The sequence below is a fragment of the Phaenicophaeus curvirostris genome, chromosome 1 (genome assembly GCF_032191515.1).
Source record: "Phaenicophaeus curvirostris isolate KB17595 chromosome 1, BPBGC_Pcur_1.0, whole genome shotgun sequence".
Taxonomy (NCBI): Eukaryota; Metazoa; Chordata; class Aves; order Cuculiformes; family Cuculidae; genus Phaenicophaeus; species Phaenicophaeus curvirostris.
This window is the reverse complement of record NC_091392.1, coordinates 198601640-198625003: the sequence shown is the minus strand read 5'-3', so window position 1 is coordinate 198625003 and position 23364 is coordinate 198601640. Positions and strand designations below refer to the sequence as shown.

General features: G+C 42.4%; 1 long non-coding RNA gene across 1 annotated transcript; it reads left to right on the top strand.

The window, feature by feature from the left end:
* Positions 1-240: 240 nt before the first annotated feature.
* Positions 241-22806, top strand: LOC138735417 (uncharacterized). The gene is made up of 4 exons (XR_011339718.1): positions 241-326; positions 9905-10048; positions 18111-18232; positions 22608-22806. It is a non-coding gene; the product is annotated as an uncharacterized lncRNA (long non-coding RNA).
* Positions 22807-23364: the final 558 nt, after the last annotated feature.

Below are 23364 nucleotides of genomic sequence, written 5' to 3'. Positions count from 1 at the left end.
TTTAGAATTACTTAGATGGCTTTCCTAAACACTAAGTCATCACTTTAAGAAACATTTCAGAACCTTTGTCCACTTACTTGCTTGCATTTTCACAAAGGACAGACAGGCTGTGGACCTGCCTGTAAAGACGGATGGAGACAGATGGAAGCTCCCTCTGTCCATGTGCTGAGTTGGACATACGCAAGATAAATGCTGCTCAGCAGTTGTATAGCTGTATTAGCACAGCAGTGTCAACACAGCTACACAACTTTTGAGGCAGAACAGATGAGGCACAGCACCGTGCAAACACAGCCAAACAGTTTCTGGATGGCGTTTATTGTGGCCCAGTAAGTATGATTTTTTCTGCCATTCCTAGTAAAGGGCCACAGGTTTTTTATTGACCTGACAGCAAAGGGTATCAGGATTTGTTTGGGCTTGTTCTGGCCTAAGTAGATAATTAGCTTGTTATATGTCACCAGGGTAGGAAGTGTCCTACAGTCCAGTTTGCTTCGGGTTAGCTCTAGTTTATAGATTTTCTGTGTAGATTTTCTGAGTAGATTATATTACCTGTGATCCTAAAATGAAATGTAGTTTGCAAGAATGTAAACACAGGATGGTATCAAACATCCCATACTGTAAACACAAATCCAACTGATCAGTCAGTGATCACTGCAGGCATGCAACTGTCTAAATCAGTTTAGATATAACAGAGACCACAAAACTGAATAACTGAGAACTAAAGAAAAGAAAGTCCATGTAACATAGGCCGTATGAAGAAAACAAAGAAAGATAAACCCAAACTGACCCAAAGCAGACCTCCAGCCACCAAACTACTCCTGGGGGGGGTAACTAAGGTCAGTGGAGGCTCACTGCGGTCCCTCTGCTGTCAGTGTCCCCAGAGGGACACTGGAAGAATAAAGTAAAACCAGACAAAAGGGGATGATACTTCAGTTTTGCAGTTAATAAGATTTGGGGTTTGACACTGGGCTTCTTTGTAGTTGCCCTGTAACCTGGAAAGAAAGATGCTGGCTTTTTGTCCCCAAAACTTATTCAACATAAGATTAATTTAATTTTATTTTAGACATTTACCGTGGAGGCATCTATATTTGAACTGGTAATCCTGGTCTCCCACTATAGTTACAAGAGTGAAATATGTATTTTCAGGGCATGAATTATCTGTTTAGGTGTCTCTCTTAGGTTGACAGGAATTGCACCCTAAAACCATTCATTTCCCCCTGTTGACTATAAAAGGGCTCAAGGCAACTAATTCAGAGAGGCACAGTTACAAGGACTTTTACCTGTGAGAATAGAATTCCAACATTCTGTGTTAATGCAGTATAGCTGCCGTCTTTACTTACAGATTATTTCAATGAGGAATTACTCACTGGATTGAAACCTCTCAGAAAGCACTGCCCCAGGATTTAATTATAAGGCAACTCTGTTAGAAGTACAGATCGCTAATTTGGAAGGCATTTGCATTGTACCAATAATAACAACAAAAGAACTAATAAACAAAGGCCGTAATTTCAAAGGTGTTGATTATTTCATTAAAAAAATAGATGGAAACATTAGAAAATCAACATTTTTCCAGGAGGTTATTCAGTGCCTTCCTGAATTAGGGTCTTAAAAATTAGGAAGCTCAGCGACAAACATCATAACTTAAAGAGCAAAGGTACAGCTACAAGGGCAGAGGGACAGCCCTGGCAGCCCCATAGGAAGCAAGGGGGATTTTACCCATTTCGTCCCTATTTTACACTAGCCAACACATTGTTAGGGCATCACAGAGTACAGGACTACCCCGAGCTTGGGGCTTCCCAGCAGAGAGTTCATTCTTGATCCCCTGGCAGTGCTGGTGCCACCTGCCTCATCGCTGGGCTCAGCCTGAGAAAGGAACCAGCCATGTGAGGCACTGCTTATCGCACTGGTCTCAAGACGAGACAACTCAGCTCTGTGCACATTTATAGCTCCATAAACGACAACAATACTAACAATTTACTAACTTCTGGTAAAGACCAGCTTCTTGGGAATTGCTGATACCTCTATTTCTATGGGAAATAAATCTCTCTGGAAGCTTTGCTCTGCTGCTTTCTGAGCACATGAAAGTGCTGCTGAAATTCCTAATTGCAAATTAGACTTTTGACAGGGGAAGGCAGAGCAGACGGATTGAAATAGCCTTAAAGTGCTTTTCTCTTCCTGATGGCAGAAGAGTTCATAATCCAGACAAATTAACTGATTGCAACAAGCAGCATTAAAGCAGCACTGTGCAATGTTGTGTCTGGCAGCTGGTGGCCAGACACCAGAACATACTTAACCAATTAGCACAGTCCCCTGCGCCAGTCAAAATGCACATTAAGAACAACTGAGATGTGATCTGGGACATTCTGTGATCCACATACAGCAGCTTTACCAGGTGGGCCAGAAAAGTGAGATTCTCGGTGGATGAGTTAGCTGGGGCTGTAATAAACCTGAGCCTGCTGGAAGTCAGTCTTTGCATATCTTATTGGCTGAACCACTCCAGGTTTAACGGCAATGCCTTTTCATGCCTTTATAACACTTCAAGGAGATTTTAGAGGCATCTTGTGATTACTGATGCCTTTCTATATGTTTTAAAAAAAAATAAGCTACAGACCTTTGAGAATATTCTTTTTCTGATACCAGAATAGTTACTCTTACAGAATAGCTATTCTTGGTACTCATACAGTACTTTCCTTCAGCTTTCATAACAAGTTCCAAATATTAATGAGCTAGAGGCCTAATTTTCAAACCCAGCTTCAGTGACTCAGCAGCCCTAAAATATACAGTTATTTGTTTGCATTCTCTGCCTACAGCTTTAGGTACTTAATTCTAGGCACTCACATCTGAAAACGTAAGCTGCAGAGACCTGAGGGAGAGGTGGGACACTTAGTCATGTACCTTCCCCAAAAGACTGTGTTTCATCTTATGCCTCAATGATGTGAAGGAAACATTTTTTTTCTAATACAGCATAGGAATGGTGGCTTGCTAACAGCCTGGCAGCACAATGTGCATGATGGAGAATCTGGGGATCTCAGAGCAGCGTTTTATCTCCCTGATTACCTGTGGCTTGGGAAGATGAGCTGTCTTGGATTTCTACCGGTCCTCAAAAAAGAACTCAGAGTGACAATGACGCTGTTAGAACTCTCTATTCACTGAGCACACTAGTTTAATTTCAGTTCTAAGATTAATGAACCTTATTTTTGCTGCACAGACTCATGATTCATTCTGAATGTTTTTGCTGCCTAGATATCCCCGTACTTACCTAACCAGTGTGACCCCACTATCCAAACACCTCAGAATTATTAATGATTATGTGTTCACAACAGCTATAAGGAAGCATGCAGTCAAATGCATGCCCTTTGCAGAAAGAAAGGAAACTAGAAAGCTGAAATTCTGATTTCCCTGATTGTCAATGCATTGAACCTGGAACACTTCACATTTCCAGTTAAATCAGAAGTTTTCTACCTGATTTTAGTTGTGCATGTTACAGTAAGGTGACTCATGCCCTAGAAATGCCTTTTTCTTGTTTCCATTGACTAGAAAGGAACCCTAGGAAGATCAGCTCAGAAAAAAAACAGGATCTCTGTAAGGTAAGTGTTCAGAGTTAGGTTAAAAAATACCAGTTACAAAGTGGGAAAGAGGCTGTAGCACTGCATTGCACATGCAGTTTGCAGACAGGAGGGAACCAAAAGTGTGAGACATCACAGGTGTCAGAAGAAATCCCAGAGGAAAGTCTCCAGAGTATTAGAGTATTCTAGCCAATTTACATACTGTACCACGCTGAAATTAAAGAGGAAAAAAGGCTCTGGTCACTTCACACATCAACTGAACTGAACTCCCTTAGGAGTTTGGCTTGGCGCCTCATATCTGTGAAAGAGAAAATAATCTGATAGTACTTTCTAAACAAAATATTAGGCCAAAAATAGTAGAAGCAGAAGAAGGTGAGCTTTGTGAGTTCTGAGATACCCATTTGAATCAAAGACTATACTAAATAACCTTGCTAAAAAAATTATTCATTAAAGCTATTTAGCCTTTTCGTTGTTTTTACTGTTTATCTAGCAAAGCAAAATATTTCAAATCTGTTTCTAATTTACTTTATGAGCTAACTTTAATGCAGTAGAAAACAACATGTAATAAATTGCTTTCTAATAACAGAAATAGTTTACTGATGTTTACCACATGCCTGCCTCTAAATAAATTAAAGACTATCTAATATAATCATAGAAACATTTATGTTGGAAAAGACCTTTAAGATCATGGAGTCCAACCATAAACCTAACCCTGCCAACTCCACCACTAAACCAGTCCCTAAGTGCCACATCTACACATCTTTTAAATGCCACCAGGGATGGTGAGTCAATCACTTTCCTGGGCAGCCTGTTCTACTGATTGACAACCCTTTCTATGAAGCAGTATTTCCTAATATACAAACTAAACCTCCCCTGACACAACTTGAGGCCATTTTCTCTTGCCTTATCGCTTGCTACTTGGGAGAAGAGACCAACACCCACCTCACTACAAGCTCCTTTCAGGGAATTGTAGAGAGCAATAAGGTCTCCCTTCAGCCTCCTCTTCACCAGGTGAAATAACCATAGTTCCCTCAGCCACTCCTCATAAGACTTGCGCTCCAGATATTTCACCATCTCTGTTCCCCTTCTCTGGATACATTCCAGCACCTCAATGTCTTTCTTGTGGTGAGGGGCTCAAAACTGAACACAGTATTCTAAGTGCAGCCACACCAGTGCCAAGCATAGGGCAGCAATCGCTTCTCTAGTCCTGCTGACCACACCATTTCTGATACAAGCCAGCATGGGCACACTGCTGGCTCATATTCAGATGACTGTCAACCAATAACTTGTGGTTCTTTTCCAGCAGGCAGCTTTCCAGTCATTCTTCCCCAGCCTGGAGTGTTGCACGGGGTTGCGGTGTACCAGGTTGTTGGGCAGGTGCACCCTCTGCTGGGTAAAAATATGACTGGATGGCCAGGCTCAAAGAGTTGTGGTAAATGGAGTTAACTCCAGCTGGAGGCTGGTCACAAGTGGTGTGCACCAAGGCTCAGTGCTGGGTCCAGTTCTGTTCAATGTCTTTATCAATGATCTGGATGAGGGGATTGAATGTACCCTTAGTAAATTTGCAGATGACACTAAGCTGGGAGGAAGTGTCGATCTGCTTGAGGGTAGGAAGGCTCTGCAAAGGAATCTCAACATGCTGGATTGATGGGCTGCAGCCAACAGGATGAGGTTCAACAAGGCCAAATGCTGGGTCCTGCACTTGCGACACAACACCCATGCAGCACTACAGTCTTCTGGAATAGTGGCTGGAGAGCTGCTAGGCAAAGAAGGACCTGGGGGTGTTGGTTGACATCTAGCTGAATATGAGCCAGCAGTGTGCTCAGGTGGCCAGGAAGGCCAATGGCATCTTGGCTTGTATCAGAAACAGCCTGGCCAGCAGGACCAGGGAAGTGATTCTGCCCCTGTACTCAGCACTGGTGAGGCCACACTTCAAATACGGTGTTCAGTTTTGGGCCCCTCTCTACAATAAGGACATTGAGGTCCTGGAGTGTGTCCAGAGAAAAGCAATGAAGCTGGTGAAGGGGCTGGAGGACAAGTCTTATGAGGTGCAGCTGAGGGAGACCTTACCACTATCTACAACCACCTGAAAGGAGTGCTATCACTTCTCCTGAATGACAGGTGATAGGACAAGAGGGAATGGCCTCATACTGCACCAGGGGAGGTTCAGATCTTCACTGAAAGGGTTATCAAACACTGGAACAGGCTGCCCAGGGAGGTGGTTGAGTCACCATCCCTGGAGGTATTTAAAAGACAGGTAGATGAAGTGCTTAGATTTAGTAGTGGGCAGGTATGGTTGGACTTGATGATCTCAAAGGTCTTTTCAAATCTGGGAGGGGGGGGGAAGAAAAGGTGCAGGACCCAACATTCAACCATCGAACCCTATAGAGTTGGCCTTGGCCCATTGATCCAGCCTCTCCAGATCACTCTGCAAATGCTTTCTTCCCTCAAGCAGATCAATGTTCCCTTTTAACTTGCTGTCATCTACAGACTTACTGAGGGTACACTCAGCGCCTCATACAGAGCACTGATAATAATATTAAACAGAACTGGCCCCAATACTGAGCCAAATAATGGGCTAACTCTATTTGATTTAGCTTCCATTTCACAGGCCAGCCATTTGACTGGATTGAGTTAGATTGAGAGGAACATTAACTCATGTACATAATGAAGATATTTACTGTTATTACTGAAACTGCTAAGATCCCAATAATACTTTCAAGTGACTAAGGAGGGACTCTAGCCTACAGTAAGTCACTGCTCCAACTGTCTAGCTGAGGACCTTCATGTTCTGTCTACCTCTAAATCAGGGGGAAACAGATTCTTCATGCTGTTCCCCAGCTATCTGCCTCCACGATGCATTCATTACTATGCTGCTTAAAACCATATGTAAGACTTAATGCTATTCCTTGTATATTGTGCCACTTTATCAATACCTTAACTTCTTTCTTTTCCACCTTCCTCCAAACTTAGCTGATACTGATATCTCATCAAGATTTGAGCATATGAACACCATAAATCAGGCTACTGCTTTGCAGAACTGATGATACAACGTTCACGTAGGTGGTGGTCATTTTCCAGAGTGGGCTCGATGCACGGCAGGAGTTAGGTTTAGGCAATACAAAGCCTGTGAATGCCTCATGAGCTGGTTTCACACAGCGAGTTACCTGCTGTTCTTTTTAGTTCTTTCATATGCACAGGTCAATACTTCTGTAGAGATTATCCTTTTAAATCAATGTCAGCTGACTTATACTCAGATCAGCTTACACAGTCTGATGCTATTTGAAGCTGTGAGAGGAATGTGTGTAAGCAGGGAATCCCATGCTGAAAGTTGGCCATTAGCGTATATCCAGATTCTGCTAAAGCATTTTGCAGCTTTTTTAGTGTCTACATATGACATGACAGTGGATTTACAACATGCTGTGACAGCCCCTTCAGCACAACAATGTCATTAATCTCCAGATGGACCCCGGATCAGCACTGATCTTGTGTTCGGATCCTCTAATCCAAGACCTTGCACCCAGCGGGACCCCTCACAGTGTGAGCTTTTTACAGAGGCACAGGACTTGATCTCAGCCTGGATTCTCCTAGCTCATATTTAATCCTAACACTTCTCACATTTCCTCTGCAAGTGTTGTAAGGCAGTGATTGAAGACATAGTCAAGCATTTAAGTACACGATTAACGTAAAGTGCTTGAAGAGAATTGTTGACTTCAGCAGGGCTGCTTGTATACTTAGAGTTAAAAATGCACTCAAGTGCTTCACAGATCAGTTAATTATCATTAAATAAAGCAAAAATCAGAAACGCAGAGATGACACAATGACAGAAGTACTGCTAAATACATCTCCTGGCAAATAGCAAATCTTGGGTTTAGGTGCATCTTAAAAGTACATATTTCAAGTCGAGAGGATATTTGATTTTTATAGAAGAACACAACAGAATCAACATGCAAAGCAGAAATACAGTTAAGCTGCTCCCAAGATGTGTCTGTTTTCTACAGAATAATTGAAAGTCTGTATTAAACACGTGCTAAATTACAGAATGTTGAAAACTTCAAAAGGGAAGGAGTCAGTCATTGCTGCCCCCTCACACACACAGAAATCACATTTTACACCATAATAATAATAATAGTAAGAATAAGCATAAGCATAAGCATAAGCATAAGCATAAGCATAAGCATAAGCATAAGAATAATATAAAAGGGGAAGGGGAGAGGGGAAAAGGAAGGGGAAAGGGAAGGGGAAGGGCAGGAATGGAAAGGAGAAAGGGGAAAAGGGAAAAGGGAAAGGGGAAAAGGGAAAAGGGAAAGAGGAAAAGGGAAAGGAAAAAGGGAAAAGAGGAAAGGGGAAGGGGAAGGGGAAAGGGGAAAGGGGAACGGGAACGGGGGAAGGTGAAGGGAAGGAACGGAAAGGGGAAGGGGAAAGAGGAAGGGGAAGGGGAAGGGGAGGGGGGGAAGGGGAAGTGGGGGAACGGAAAGGGGAGAGGGGAGAGGGGAGAGGGGAGAGGGGAAGGGGGGGAAGGGGAAGGGGAGAACGGAAAGGGGAGAGGGGAGAGGGGAAGGGAGGGAAGGGGAAGGGGAGGAACGGAAAGGGGAGAGGGGAGAGGGGAAAGGGGAAAGGGGAAAGGGGAGAGGGGAAAGGGGAAAGGGGAAAGGGGAAAGGGGAAGGAGAACGGGAATGGGAACGGGAAGGGGGAAAGGTGAAGGGAAGGAACGGAAAGGGGAAGGGGAAAGAGGAAGGGGAAGGGGAAGGGGAAGGGGAAGGGGAGAGGGGAGAGGGGAGAGGGGAGAGGGGAAAGGGGAAAGGGGAAAGGGGAAAGGGGAAAGGGAAGGAGTGAAGGAGGGGAAGGGAAAGAGGAAAGGGGAAAAGGGAAAGGGGAAGGAGGGAAAGGGAAAGGGAAAGGGGAAAGGGGAAAGGGGAAAGGGGAAAAAGAAGAAGAGGAAGGGAAAGGGGAAGGAGAAGAAAATAAAAAGGGCTACTGTTTTACGAAACCATCCGCTGTTTCGTCCGGGTCTTTTTTCCCCCGGGCAGCACCGGCAGGCCCCTTGCCGGAGCCCCAGGCCCAGCGCCCCCCGGCCCTGCCCCGCTGGCGGGGCAGCAGCGCCCCCTGCGGGCTGCACGCGCCCTGCCCGGGAGGCCCTCGGCGCCCCCGCCGCTGCACAAACATTTTGCGCCGAGGTGGCTCCACGTCCCCGGGCTGGGCCTGCGCCGGGGCTGAGGGGCTGCTCCGGCTTCACTTTTTGATTAACGCCTGCTGTGGTGGCCGCAATGATTTTCTGTGCGTTTGCATTACTTATTCTGCTCGAAAAGCAGCAAGAAAGGGCAAGTTTGGCTTGTCGTTGCCTCATCCCTGAACTGACAACTGCAAATCATTTCCATGAGGGATTAAACGATGCGGGAGGAGGCAGGAGGGAGACCCAGAGGGAAATGTGCAGTGCGATGCACTTTGAGTTGTTTGCAATTTAGATTCTGTCCTATCGATTACTGTGAATTAAAAAAAAAAATAAGTGGTTGGCAGATCTCCAACTCCAAATATTTCCAAAAAGGTTGTACATTTTATTAATCAAGGTCAAAGTAACCTCATTCGGCCGCTATTAATGAAAACATAGGGTGTGGGCTAATTAAAACTTCAGTGAAGGAAAAGTGAGATGCAGCAGAATTCGGTGAGTAGTTCACAATGTGTGGGTTTCAGATGCCATCTACTGGGCAAATCTCATGCCATAAACTGGCAAGTACACCTTGAGCCTGGGTTTGCGTTCTCCCCTCCCTTCCTGGCACTTTCTCCACAGAGAGCTCAAGCTCAGAAAACTTTTTAAAGACGTTTCAGTCTGGCTCAAGAAGTCAAGATCTGCGCATCACTCAAGTGCTTCTCTTCGCTGAGCAGGGGAACAGGTTGCCTGTGCAACCATTAAAGGGGTAATGTAAAAATAGATGTACAAAGTTCTCTGTAAAAAGAAAGGTATTTTGCAATATAAGTACAGCTCAGATTGCAAACATGATTCATGTCAGGAAAAACACTATAAGCACCTAAAAAATGGTCACCTTGACACCTTGAAAGAGGATATGCTGGGTAGTAAGGGCAGATAATTACTAGATGTCACAGTACTTTGGAGTATTAGAAAAAAAAACCCTAATGAAAACACAATTTCCCACAATTTTGGTTCATTTTTGGTTCATAGTACGAGCTACACACTGCAAGTGCACTGCAGTCAGCAGGAGTCTTTCCATCCACTTCATCAGCTTTGGACTGAAGTGTGACTGATTGCCCTATCCAGCTTTTCTGAGTATGTGTCCTTCATATTTGATGATTCCAAGTCTGTTTTCCAAATATTTTGTTTCAGTGTGGCTCCAGAACAAGAAAAGATCAGTCCATTAAATAAAGAAAGAGGCCCTACCTGGGGAGCTTCCAGCATGTGGCCTTAGTTCGAGCAAGCAGGTCCCATCAGGACAAAGCATAAGCAGAACTGGCCTTTTTGGATCCGGAGGTAACAAAAACCCTGATTATTCTGCAAATTCAGCAGTCTATTGTGAGCTGCAGTTCTGGTTTTCAGGCTCCTTTTCCATTTCTTTGATCTGCTACAGAGCAAAACTGCCATGCAGTTTAATTTATTTTATATTGCATCAGGAGTACACATATGGCCATTTTTCTCTCTCTTTCCCCTTCTCCATCTCCCTTTCTTTTTCTAACCCATCTCCCAAGGCTGTAGATTTATAGATAAACAATCACACTTTTTTGGGGGGATGTTTTTCAGTGTTGGTTCACTTTAATAGGACCAATGGGAAGTAGCCTACTTAATGACAGAAGTCTGATTTTTTTTAAAGTAAATCCTATTCGAAATTGTGAGGAATAGGCAAAATCACAGAATCATTTATGTTGATAAGATCATCAAGTCCAACCATGAACCTAACACTGAAAACTCCACCATTAAGCCATGTCCCTAAGTGTCCCATCTACACATCTTTGAAATTCCTCCAGGGATGGTGACTCGACCACTTCCCTAGACAGCCTATTCCAGTGCTTGACAACCCTTCCCATGAAGTAGTATTTCCTAATACGCAGTCTAAACCTGCTTTGGTGCAACTTGAGGCCATTTCATAGAATCATAGAATCATAGAATAACCAGGTTGGAAGAGACCCACCGGATCATCGAGTCCAACCATTCCTATCAAACACTAAACCATGCCCCTTAGCACCTCATCCACCCGTGCCTTAAACACCTCCAGGGAAGGTGACTCAACCACCTCCCTGGGCAGCCTCTTCCAGTGCCCAATGACCCTTTCTGTGAAAAAGTTTTTCCTAATGTCCAGCCTAAATCTCCCCTGGTGGAGCTTGAGGCCATTCCCTCTTGTCCTGTCCCCTGTCACTTGGGAGAAGAGGCCAGCACCCTCCTCTCCACAACCTCCTTTCAGGTAGTTGTAGAGAGCAATGAGGTCTCTCCTCAGCCTCCTCTTCTCCAGGCTAAACAACCCCAGCTCTCTCAGCCGCTCCTCATAAGGCCTGTTCTCCAGCCCCTTCACCAGCTTCATTGCTTTTCTCTGGACTCGCTCCAGAGCCTCAACATCCTTCTTGTGGTGAGGGGCCCAGAACTGAACACAGGATTCAAGAAGCGGTCTCACCAGTGCCAAGGACAGAGGGAAAATAACCTCCCTGGACCTGCTGGTCACACCATTTCTGATACAAGCCAAGATGCCATTGGCCTTCTTGGCCACCTGGGCACACTGCTGGCTCATGTTCAGTCGGCTGTCAACCAACACCCCAGGTCCCTCTCCTCCAGGCAGCTTTCTAGACAGACTTCTCCTAGTCTGTAGCACTGCACAGGGTTGTTGTGCCCCAAGTGCAGGACCCGGCACTTGGCCTTGTTAAACCTCATGCCATTGGACTCAGCCCAGCGGTCCAGCCTGTTCAGATCCCTTTGCAGAGCCTCCCTACCCTCCAGCAGATCGACACTTCCACCCAGCATAGTGTCGTCCGCAAACTTGCTAAGGGTGCACTCGATGCCTTCATCCAGGTCATTGATAAAGACATTGAACAGGGCTGGACCCAGCACTGAGCCCTGGGGAACCCCACTTGTCACTGGCCTCCAGCTGGATTTCACACCATTTACCACCACTCTCTGGGCCCGGCCATCCAACCAATTTTCCTCTCATCCTGTCACCAATTGAGGGGATTAAAGGCACGTACTTCAATCTGATGGATCGAAGACATTTTATTGAGCTTAGCTGGTTTTTTATATACCCTTTTAATTACATAACTGGGTGCCTATGAGGGTATCTATAGTGTATTTTTGGCTAAAGGTAACTGTCCATAAAGCTATTACTAACATATTATTGGCTAGGCTACTGCGTATGCTAAGAAACCAAGTTACACTAAAATTAACTATGTTGATAGTTCTCTTCTGTTGGTTTTTCTTTCAGTTGGTACTTGTTCCCACCGAACTAGCTCTTGTATTCCTTGCAGCTGGCCTTTGTTTATCAGAAGGCTGTCTCTTGTTCTCACTGAACCGGCCTTTGTTTCTCTTTCAGTTCTCTGTTTCAAGGCCGTGTTAGAATTCCTCTATATCAATCAGTCCCACAGCATCCAGGCCTTCTTTTCTGTAAGATGTCTCCACAAACTATTACCTGGGAGAAGAGACCAACATCCACCTCACTACAACCTCCTTTGAGGGAGTTGTAGAGAGCAATAAAGTCTACCTTGAGCCTTCTTTTCTTCAGGATAAACAGCCCCAGTTCCCGCAGGTGCTCCTTATAGGACTTGTGTTCCAGACTCTTCACCAGCTTTGTTGCCCTTCATTGCACACACTCCAGCAAAATATTACAAAACCCCTAAACTCTGAACAAAATACTTAACCAAAATGGCATGGGCTGATGCAAGGTACAAGCCATTTTGTCTGGGTAATTTAGAATGTGTGATTTCTAAGAAATTTTATAACACTGTCAATAACCTATAGTTTTAAGCAAAATTGTTTTGAAACATAAGGCAAGATTTTCTCAAATTTGAAAATATTAATTTAATACCTTGGCAATTTTGAAAACCACTCTGTGGAATTTTTAAATTCAGGAGGTAATTTCAACTAAGCTGTTTCTATGAAAAGCTTTGTTAAAAAAAATCAGTCTATAAACCCATTTATTAAATAGCTCCTAAACCACTACACTTCTTTAATAACCACTGCTTTTCCATCAAATTAGGATAAAAGAGCAAATCCAGAAAAACAGCAGTTTCCTGAGACTATGTTGGATAAATCCAGAAATCCAGCTCTGCTCCAAGCTTTAATCACTGTTATATAATCTACAGTAAGTGTACCAGATGAATATAAATCAGCACCTGTCAACGAAGTAGGAAGGGTTATCACTAAATCATCCCGTAGCAACAGTTCTTTCTCCTTTCCTCAAAAATCACTTTTAAAACCCTGCTTTAAATGCCTGTTTTAAAAAAAATGCTGTTATAACGTCTCATGCTAAAAACTCTCTTCAAATCCTTTCTGTAGAACCACATTCTAATGAGAAAGCAATAAAACTGCATACATTGTGAAAGATAAAAATACTTTATGTTAGCAGGTAAGAAAAGAGTTTGTTCTGGGTCATTTTCTCGCTGTCTGTTGACACAGCAGAAGCAGCCTCGACCTGCCAGGTGCCTCTGAACCACAGGGGTGGAGGACACAATCCCAGACTTTGAGGTTCGCAGGAGCTCTGGCCCCAGCCAGTGCATCAGGTGTTTACCAGCAATGGACCTATCTATTTTGCAGCTTTGCTTTTAAGTCAAGCAGTACTGCTTCCCATCCTCAGTCACTCACCCCTAATCATAGATAAATGTGTAAGGGAACCAACTTTTTATTTCCTTATCATTCTCCAAGACTTCTTCTCTGCTTCCACCCTCCACACACCTTGGTTTAAGGCCCAGAGCCTGCAACCTCTGATGTGCAATCCCTGGAGTGTGCTAGAAAACTTGCACCCTACAACAATCTTATGCTGTATCACTATGAAGTATCCATCATTCCTGCTTCCACCACCATCACTGGTCACCATAATCCTTCTGCTCCCCTGGTCTCCTCACTGTGCAGACCACTTGCTTAGTCTGGGGTGGATTACCATGCCACTATGGCTACAATTTAGTTCTATTTGCTCTCACACTGGAAAAGAGGCTTTTTTTCACCCCAAAATATTAGAAAGACCAATAGGAAGCAAAGCTCAGAATCTCAGAAGCATTATAGCATGTGTTTTTTACTGGAATTAATGACAGTAAAGTACCCACGTAGGATTTAGGGCCAGATACACAATGATTTCAGTGGGAAATAAGGTCCCTAAATGCATGCCTTTAATTGCTAATGACGTTAACCCCTCATTTTTCAGAAGTTAAAAGCAGTGAAAGTAGAGTTTTTTGAAACACTGTTCAGTTGTTTTAAGATGGATTCCTGGGATTCACATCTCTGGACTTAACAGTATGTTAAGAAAAAAATTATGTGAGCATTCATAAGGAGCAATGTTTGTAATGTGTTTAATTCCTTTTGCCTCCATAGAAAGAATACAGAGAATTCTTCTTACATAACTAATTCACAGATTTTCTTTGAGGTGGAATTATTTTTGGTGTGAGCTATTCTGTTATGAAACACAGATAGGAAATATCTCAGCATATCCCAACAGACTCGTGGTCATCTTTGTTGTTATTACCTATATACTAGATAGGTCCATCACATTTGCTCCCAGACTGGGAGCGATAAGACCTGAAATGCCACAAGGTATTTGGTGAGAGAGGGGAAGCAGAGAAAAGTAATGGGCTTGGAAATTACTAGCTCTGGGATTATACAGTATCAGGGATGAGGAGGTGGGTGGTCACAGGCAGAATTCATTAACCTACGCTTGAGAAAATATCTTTCATTGCCTATTCAACCGTAGGAAGCAGGAACAATAAACAGATGCCAGTCCCACCAACAAACACCACCTAAATGAATGTTAACACAATATTCAGATACAGGATCAAGTGTAAGTCTAGAGGAAGGTGCTATGCAGAATTTGCTGTTTGCTTAAACATACCCTTGACTAAAGCAGTGCTGTCAATTTTGACTAAGCAAAATACTCTAGGGGCCCAAAGGCAGGCAGAAACAATAAGCAGTTTAGAGCATAAATCTCTCCAGCTGCAGGAAATTTTATCAGCACTAATCATTTAATCATGTTCAAGTGGAGTAAGTGGTCACCTTGAGTTTGTCTTAACACATACATGAAACACGCTTATTTTGCATTAAATATTCTTTATAAGCATAGTAGTTGTCTCCTGTATGTATTAAGTTTATATAAGCTTCTCTCAACTCCTTTTATCTTCTTTAGCTTTCCAGCTAAAATGCTAAGATAACTGCTCATGTTTCCTACTTGTCTGTCGCTGTCGGAGGGAGAAGGGAGTGATTTAATCACTTAAGGCTACAGAAATGGTGTTTTCAGCCCAAACAACAATGAAATTCCAAAGTTCTCTGAGATTTGATTCACAATGTTTACAAAACTGTGGTTCTGTGACCTCTGCTTATTATTGCAATCATAAATAACTGGCTGTGTCCCTCTGTTTCTTCTAGTTTCCTTTATCCACCTTCTGTCTCTGCCTTCATCCTTAAATTGTACATGATAAAGAACAGAGACCATCTTTTCACGATAATCAACTAACACAGCAGGACTATTTGTGAACTAGTAGGTGCTTCTCTAATACAAGTAATGAATGGTCAGCACAGCAACAGTGAGTTGAAATACCCCTTCTGTGCCTCCGCTGCAAATATTTAACCTGAAATCATTGTGGTTTGAGTAATACTAGTAAATGGGTAAAAGGGACCCAGCAATCAGACAATTACATTCTCATGTTCTGCTCTGTGCTCTTCTGTTTACAAATAATATCAAACACTTTGTAAATGTGATGCTTGGAATTTAACACGTAATTTAACCACCATTTTAACAACTTTGAACGTGACCTGCTTATGTTTAATGGAACCAAAAATGAGTACAGTAAGAAAAGTGTAATCACAAAATATGTTCTGCCCTTGTAATGAAGAAGGCACCTTATGGGAAGGTAAAAAAACATGTCATTGCATGATATCATTATATTCAAATGGAAGAAATTTGTAAGTGTTTAGTATGAGCAATCATAATACGAAATTTTCCATTGTGACCAGTTTTGCTCACAATTGGTTATATAGCTATTTTTTCAACTCTTGGACAGAAATAGATCTTTCTCTTCAGAAAGAAGCAAGCTTTTTAATTTTTTTATGGGAATTTATATTAAGTAATAATCAGAGCTTTTTTAATAAGTTGGGGTTTTTTTATTTAGCCGAATTACACAAAAGAAAAATGTGGGACAGGGGGTGCAAAAGTCTTTCAACACATAAAAATTACAGCCATCACTAGTTTTAAAGTCAATCTGCTGGCAAACATCCATATCTAATAAAGGCAACTTTCCCAACACTCCCCACCAAGAACTTACTTTCCCTCCCACAGTATCCCCATGTGCTTAAAAAGTAGCCATGACAATTCTCAAGCATGTTGTGTAGCTAAAATTTATATTAGACACTAGTTAATGAACTATGTACCCCTAGATCTGAATGGGAAAGTATGCCACATATGCTTAGATAACATCAGAAATAGAAAAGTCATGGGAAAGGAACTTACAAGCTACATTAGCCTAAGAAATCTAAGAAAAAAATCTAGCCCAGACCTCTAAGGGCACAAGTCTTTGAGGCCTTTCACATGACCAAGTTATTTCACTATTTGCAGCATTTGGGGGCAATTCAGCCTGTGATTGCTTACTTAGTAAATGGCTTTTTCTTTTTCAGGCCTAAAAAGCTGATATTCTGCACTATGTAGTGTTTGAAAGTGTGGGGAAAGGCGATAGAGGTTAGGATATTTCTAATCTATGTAGCCTCAAAGGAAGTGGATTGCCTCAGCAACTGAGATCCTTTACTAGCCTCTACCTCCTGTCCTGTGGTTTAGATAATTTTGAGATAGAATTCCAAGACAGGAGAGTTTTGTAATGTACTTTCATCTGGCTTTTCCCTTTGGCTCACCAGAGGCCACATCCCAACCTCAATATCATGTAGCTGAGCTTGTGTTAATTCAAAGGTTATTTCTGGAGGGAAGGACAAGCATATAGTAGAGTGAATGGGAAACTTTAGAGTTAGGGAGGGGGAAACCCTCACAGCTATATCTGGTCTCTGCAAAGACCATACCTATACTAAGGACCATTGAGTGGACATATTTTGTTAAGTTATTGTACTTAACAAAGAACTTGTGCTTAAGAACGCAATGTTCAAGTACTTACTGGGTACCAGCATTTGTGTTCATCTTGTCTACGGTTTGCTTTTGGGTACTTCTGATCCATAATACATAACATTAATACTATTCTTTTGTCCATATATCCTCAATTATGCTCAAATATTCTCAGATTTTAAAGATTAAAAATATACCCCCTAAATTCAACATTGCTGCTGTACAACTGGCCAGTTCTTGCCTGAGAGATCAGCAGATACAAAAGAATATAAGGGGAGGCTGGGAAAATACTGAACAAGAGCAGATGTGCAAATTTCACAGTAATTGGGAAAAAAAAATAAATCAGGATTTCAGAGTTGAATACCTAAACTGAAAATCCATCTTCTATTTTAATTATTTTAACAATGAAAGAACTCTCCATTTAATTTACTTTTTTCATCTAGTCCAAATATGCAAATCTAGAACTAAAATTATATTTTAAAGTATAATTTGTATAGATTTCAAAGAATAGCCAGGCTAACTTGATTCTCTTAATCTTTTATGCAAGACTTCATGCACCATTTTTTCCGGTGTTGTTCTTTCCAGCTATTTGTCTGTGGAGTTGAAGCCAGCTGAACTTTTGTTGTTGGCTCTACTGGCAGCAGTTTATACCCCAAAATCATAATCTGTCTGCAGTTATCCTGATATTTGTATCTTTTCTGGTGCCAAGGACCCGAATACAAACAATACCTTCAGATAAAGGATATTTTACTGCCTTTCAAATAGTAAATCTTGGAGAAGAACCATTAGCCCTGGGACAAAAAAAAAAACAATCCATTATTCTGACTTTGTTATTATGCAAATTAAATTAATAGATGTCTAACCTTTACAGCTATAATATGTCAGTTGCCACCTCCTTACAAACTGGCTTGCCTCACCTTCATTTCCTCAATTAAATAAGAAATAAATGACACAATAAGAAATTATTTGCAGGGATGTCAGTTTATTTGCATATACTTCGGTATTCTCTTAGTAGGGCATGCAGCTTAGGTTAACCAGTCAGGTGCTCTTTTCACTATCGTTTAAATACTTACCTTAATTTATTTTTTTTTCTGATATATAAGGCAAGGAAACACATAAAAGTAGGTTTTAATAGCTGTTAATCAAGCCTTCAAAAATGAAGGCTAAGTTTGCAGCTGAAAATCTTTGCAGGTATGGAAATTCTGGTATATTATCATGGTAAAAAGTTAGTGCAGACACAGTTTATATCAGCAGATAAACATTTTTGCCATTACAGTTTATTCTAAGCATTCTTTATTTCTGCTGTCCCAGGTTAAATACATCGGAGGAGTTAAACACAGTTTTATGGATGGGACTCCATCTGCTCCTGGTAATTTTAATAGCACAGCTACTCTAGTCACACATCATGACTCATCAAGTTCTTCCTGGCAAAGGTTTGTATTCCAGCTAGAGAACTGCTGCCAAGTGATTATACGCGGTTTTTGACAAAGAGGAAAGAAATCACCCAAAAGCTAAAAGTAAATTCTTAAAATAATATCAAAATGAAGGTGAAAAACTGTGAAAGCAGGATAAAATACCAGTTCTCTCATGGCACAAAAATCCTGACCTCTGTTACACAGTTCTTGTGGATGCTAGTAAGTTATGCCTTGGACTGCTCTTGCTCAAAACTCAGCATATCAATATGGTCAAGTTACAGCCAATGCTATTTAAAACTCAACATCATTCAAACAGAGCCTTTCCAGCACTGAACAGGAATGCCTCGATCTCATACCAGCACCAGATAAACGTCAAGTCCTGTTTACTCCTCAGTCTCCTACTTCAAAACAGAAGAATGCAATTCATACTCCTTGTGATTGTGAAAGACCAGGGTATTTCTGAACTCTTATGGCAGTGAAAATAGAATAAACTGAGTTTTACTGGAGTGGAATTGGAGCAAAATTCAGATGATCTTCAAACAGTGATAAAGAACCTTAACGACATTCAGCTTTGTACTAGCCTAATATTAGACTATATATACTTCAGACAATAAAGATGAAAGATTATCACTTACACAGAAATGGCAAAGTAAATTACACATTTTATCAATTATTGGGACTTTTAAATAGCAAGAACTCCCAAAGGCACTGCAGACAACATAAACATGCAAGTCATCTAGAAATCGTGATCCAGCCTACAAGACACACAAAGAAAACTTCTGTATATGGAGCACGATTTCAGAATCTCATGAGACCAGAAAGCTCTCAGCATTTTAAAAAGAGATTAGATGTTAACTCCATTGGTCTCTTTTGTCTGAAATTCACTCTTTCTATGAAATTCAACCCTGCACAATGAGCCAGAATCAGGATTAAGGATCTCATAAACCCCATTTAATTCCTTAAAAAGGCTTCTGTGCAAAATGAATTCCATTCCCTGAGAAAAGTTGTACTGTTAACAAAAGTATGCCAAAAGAAGTGCATTTAGAACTAGTCTGAAAATTACCTATATGCTAGAAAACTCTCTAAATTTTTGGACAAACTTTTCTTCTAAATTGAGATGAACATTCTTTAAAATATGCATTAAAATAGAATCTTAAAATATTTCCTCCTAAGAAATTGTAACTATTAAGTTCAATTCTCCCATTGCTACTGGCTAAAGAGTGATAGAATAAAATTACAAGAATTGTGACAAAGTTAGCCAGCAGCTACCAGAGCTTTTGGACAGGTTTATCATTTGCAGGTATTCTCCCTAAAATTAGGAAACTGGTCTTCCATTGATGAGGAAGAGGAGGCAGAGAAATGCAAGATAACAAGTATCCTGTAATATTCTCTTCACGTGCCCTGTAGGAGGTTGAGGGTTCAACAAAGACAGAGACAAAGAACGAAAGAGTAAAAGAAAGAATGATGACCCTGTATTCAATTTCTAGGCTCCAGGCATGGTCTTACTTGGGGGCCTCCCTATGAGTCCTAGCAGCTCTTTCTGGTGATAAAACAGTTATTGTCTGTTTAATTTATGTCTCTGTCTAATGCATGACATAAATGGGCTGAGCAGTGTGTTTGGCGAAGGGACAGGTAGTCCCTACTGGCATAAGCTGGTGAACGGTAAAAAAATGCTAAAACTCTTTGGGCTAGCTGAAAATTTATTTCAAAAGCATTAGAGCTCATTGCCATGGATTCCTTTGACTAAACCTCTTGTCAAACTCAGAGGTGACTCCCCGTTACTGATCTAACAAGCTGTTGAGCTGTTGCCTATCTGTCAGAGTGGCTGCGCCAGCAGCAGGCAGGCCACACTTCCCTGTAAATTTGGGTTCATATCTTTAAAAAATGAAAAAGAGCTTTTCTATTTTTACTTTTTACTTTTTTTTAGTGAGGGTGAATTCCAGCATTATTATTTGGGCATGAGCCAGCCTAATGCTCAGTATGCCTGGGAGTCATAGGAGGGGTTGCGAATGCAGCACTGCTGCAGGAAACTGTCCCTGGGAAATGTGGGCTCCAAGCTTCCTATTGTTTACCTTAGGGAAAGGAGAATACCCCAGGCAGGAAGGGTCCATTTAATGGAAGGGATGTCTATATAATCCTGTCCATTACCAAATCCCAGAAAAGCTCAAGATTCAGAGAAACTGCAACATGAGCAAAGCAGTAGCCAGACAACCAACAGATCAGTTGGAAAGCAGCACAGCAAATACTCAGCTCTGAAAGCAGCCAGCAACAGAAGTGACTAGTAGGGGCTGCAACTTTAAATAAATTGAAGTTTTCAATATATTCATTTCTCTCTTGTCTAAAATCATAGGGATCAAGACTGGGCTACTCCAGTAAAACAGAAAACTCAGTATTGGGGAGACACTGTAGCCATCACATGGCATGGTGATTTTACAAGCCCAGTATAAAGGCTATGGTACACGTGAAAGTCAACTGCATTTATTTTTTTATGTGACAATGAGTTTGCTTACTGTGTAGGGAATATTTTAAAAAATTTAGACAGCTGCTTTGAGGAAAAGGAGGAAAAGTAGCCTGTTTGGAAAACTTGTGTCTCTTGACTGGAAGTCCACTTTTAAAATCAGAGGACACAACATGACCCCATAATGCAGATTCCCCTGGGACTGAGACTCAACTGAAAAATCATCAGAAAAATGAAGACAAGATCTTTCAGCACTGTGCATAAGAAAATCTTCCTTGCTGTCCTTCAGAAGCCACTAACTGAGAAGATGTATTTATTATATATTTTCTTAAGTTACATAAAATATATCACAGAATCACAGAATCACAGAATAACCAGGTTGGAAGAGACCCACCGGATCACCGAGTCCAACCGTTCCTACCAAACACTAAACCATATCCCTCAGCACCTCGTCCACCCGTGCCTTAAACACCTCCAGGGAAGGTGACTCAACCACCTCCCTGGGCAGCCTGTTCCAGTGCCCAATGACCCTTTCTGTAAAGAATTTTTTCCTAACGTCTAGCCTAAACCTCCCCTGTCGGAGCTTGAGGCCATTCCCTCTTGTCCTGTCCCCTGTCACTTGGGAGAAGAGGCCAGCACCCTCCTCTCTACAACCTCCTTTCAGGTAGGTGTAGAGAGCAATGAGGTCACCCCTCAGCCTCCTCTTCTCCAGGCTAAACAACCCCAGCTCTCTCAGCCGCTCCTCATAAGGCCTGTTCTCCAGCCCTTTCACCAGCTTTGTTGCTCTTCTCTGTACTCTCTCCAGAGCCTCAACATCCTTCTTGTGGTGAGGGGCCCAGAACTGAACACAGTACTCGAGGAGCGGTCTCACCAGTGCCGAGTACAGAGGGAGGATAACCTCCCTGGACCTGCTGGTCACGCCGTTTCTGATACAAGCCAAGATGCCATTGGCCTTCTTGGCCACCTGGGCACACTGCTGGCTCATATTCAGTCGGCTGTCAACCAACACACCCAGGTCCCTCTCCTCCAGGCAGCTTTCTAGACAGACTTCTCCCAGTCTGTAGCACTGCATAGGGTTGTTGTGCCCCAAGTGCAGGACCCGGCATTTGGCCTTGTTAAACCTCATGCCATTGGACTCAGCCCAGCGGTCCAGCCTGTTCAGATCCCTTTGCAGAGCCTCCCGACCCTCCAGCAGATCGACACTTCCACCCAGCTTAGTGTCATCCGCAAACTTGCTAAGGGTGCATTCGATGCCTTCATCGAGGTCATTGATGAAGACATTGAACAGGGCTGGACCCAGCACTGAGCCCTGGGGAACCCCACTTGTCACTGGCCTCCAGCTGGATTTCACACCATTTCCCACCACTCTCTGGGCCCGGCCATCCAACCAGTTTTCCACCCAGGAGAGTGTGCGCCTGTCCAGCCCAGAGGCTGACAGTTTCTCAAGCAGAACGCTGTGAGAAACTGTGTCAAAGGCTTTGCTGAAGTCCAGGAAGACCACATCCACAGCCTTTCCCTCATCCAGTAGCCGGGTCACTTTGTCATAGAAGGCGATCAGGTTAGTCTGGCAAGACCTGCCTTTTGTGAACCCATGTTGACTGGGCCTGATCACCCGGTTCTCTTGCATGTGCTTCATGAGAGCACTCAAGATCACCTGTTCCATGACTTTCCCCGGCACTGAGGTCAGACTGACAGGCCTGTAGTTTCCTGGGTCCTCCCTGCGGCCCTTTTTGTAGATGGGCACAACATCAGCCAGCCTCCAGTCCAGTGGGACTTCCCCAGTCTTCCAGGACTGTTGGAAGATGATGGAAAGGGGTTTGGCCAGCACATCCGCCAGCTCCTTCAGTACCCTATATCCATTGTTAATACCTTATTCCTATCTGCAGTGCTGGAGCAGCACAACTACAAGGTTTTCTTCATGCCTGTTATCACTAGGTGGCGGCGTTGGCAGCGAGAAACGCGATGAAGACCCGGGACAGAGAAGCCCCCCGGAATGTTAACTCCCACCGCAGTCCGGAGGAATCATTGAATCCCGGGCAAACTCTGCTCCATTTACTTATTTGAAAATTCACGTACTGACTTTAAATTCAAAGCAATTAAAAGAAATGTCAGCCCAGGGCTATAAATCCTTTAATGCAATGTAATCCTTGAGTTATAACCACTCTAATCCTTGCAATATAAATATTTTGGTGGGAATTCAACCCACCACCTACATAAAAACCTGTCCATACCTTTTCACCATGTGAAATCCATAGCAGTGCTATGCAAATACGATGAGAAATAATTGCCTTTCATTTTGAGGTTTCTTCTCTGTGTGGTTTCGTTATCATCTGTTTTTAAAGAAATACATGAGTTTTACCAGATCTTGTTAAAGCAGTACAAAAACATCATTAGAATGAGTTTCAAGGTAGCAGTAGTTTTCTACCACATGCTAAGCAAAGTAAAGCCAACATAAGACAGAAATCTTGTTATTAAACTGCATCTGTAGGAGTATTAGTTCTGAACAGAATCCAGCGTTCTAGTCAATGGATGTTTTAGACAGAAAAACAACAGAAGCTCATTATTGTAGATGTTAATAGTTTCCTGCATATAATCATCCACAAAATGTCTTGTTCTTAAGCAGCAAAAGTAGTGCAACTTACTTCCTTATGAATTTATTTTACCCTACACCTCCCAAACTCCTCTGCTGCAG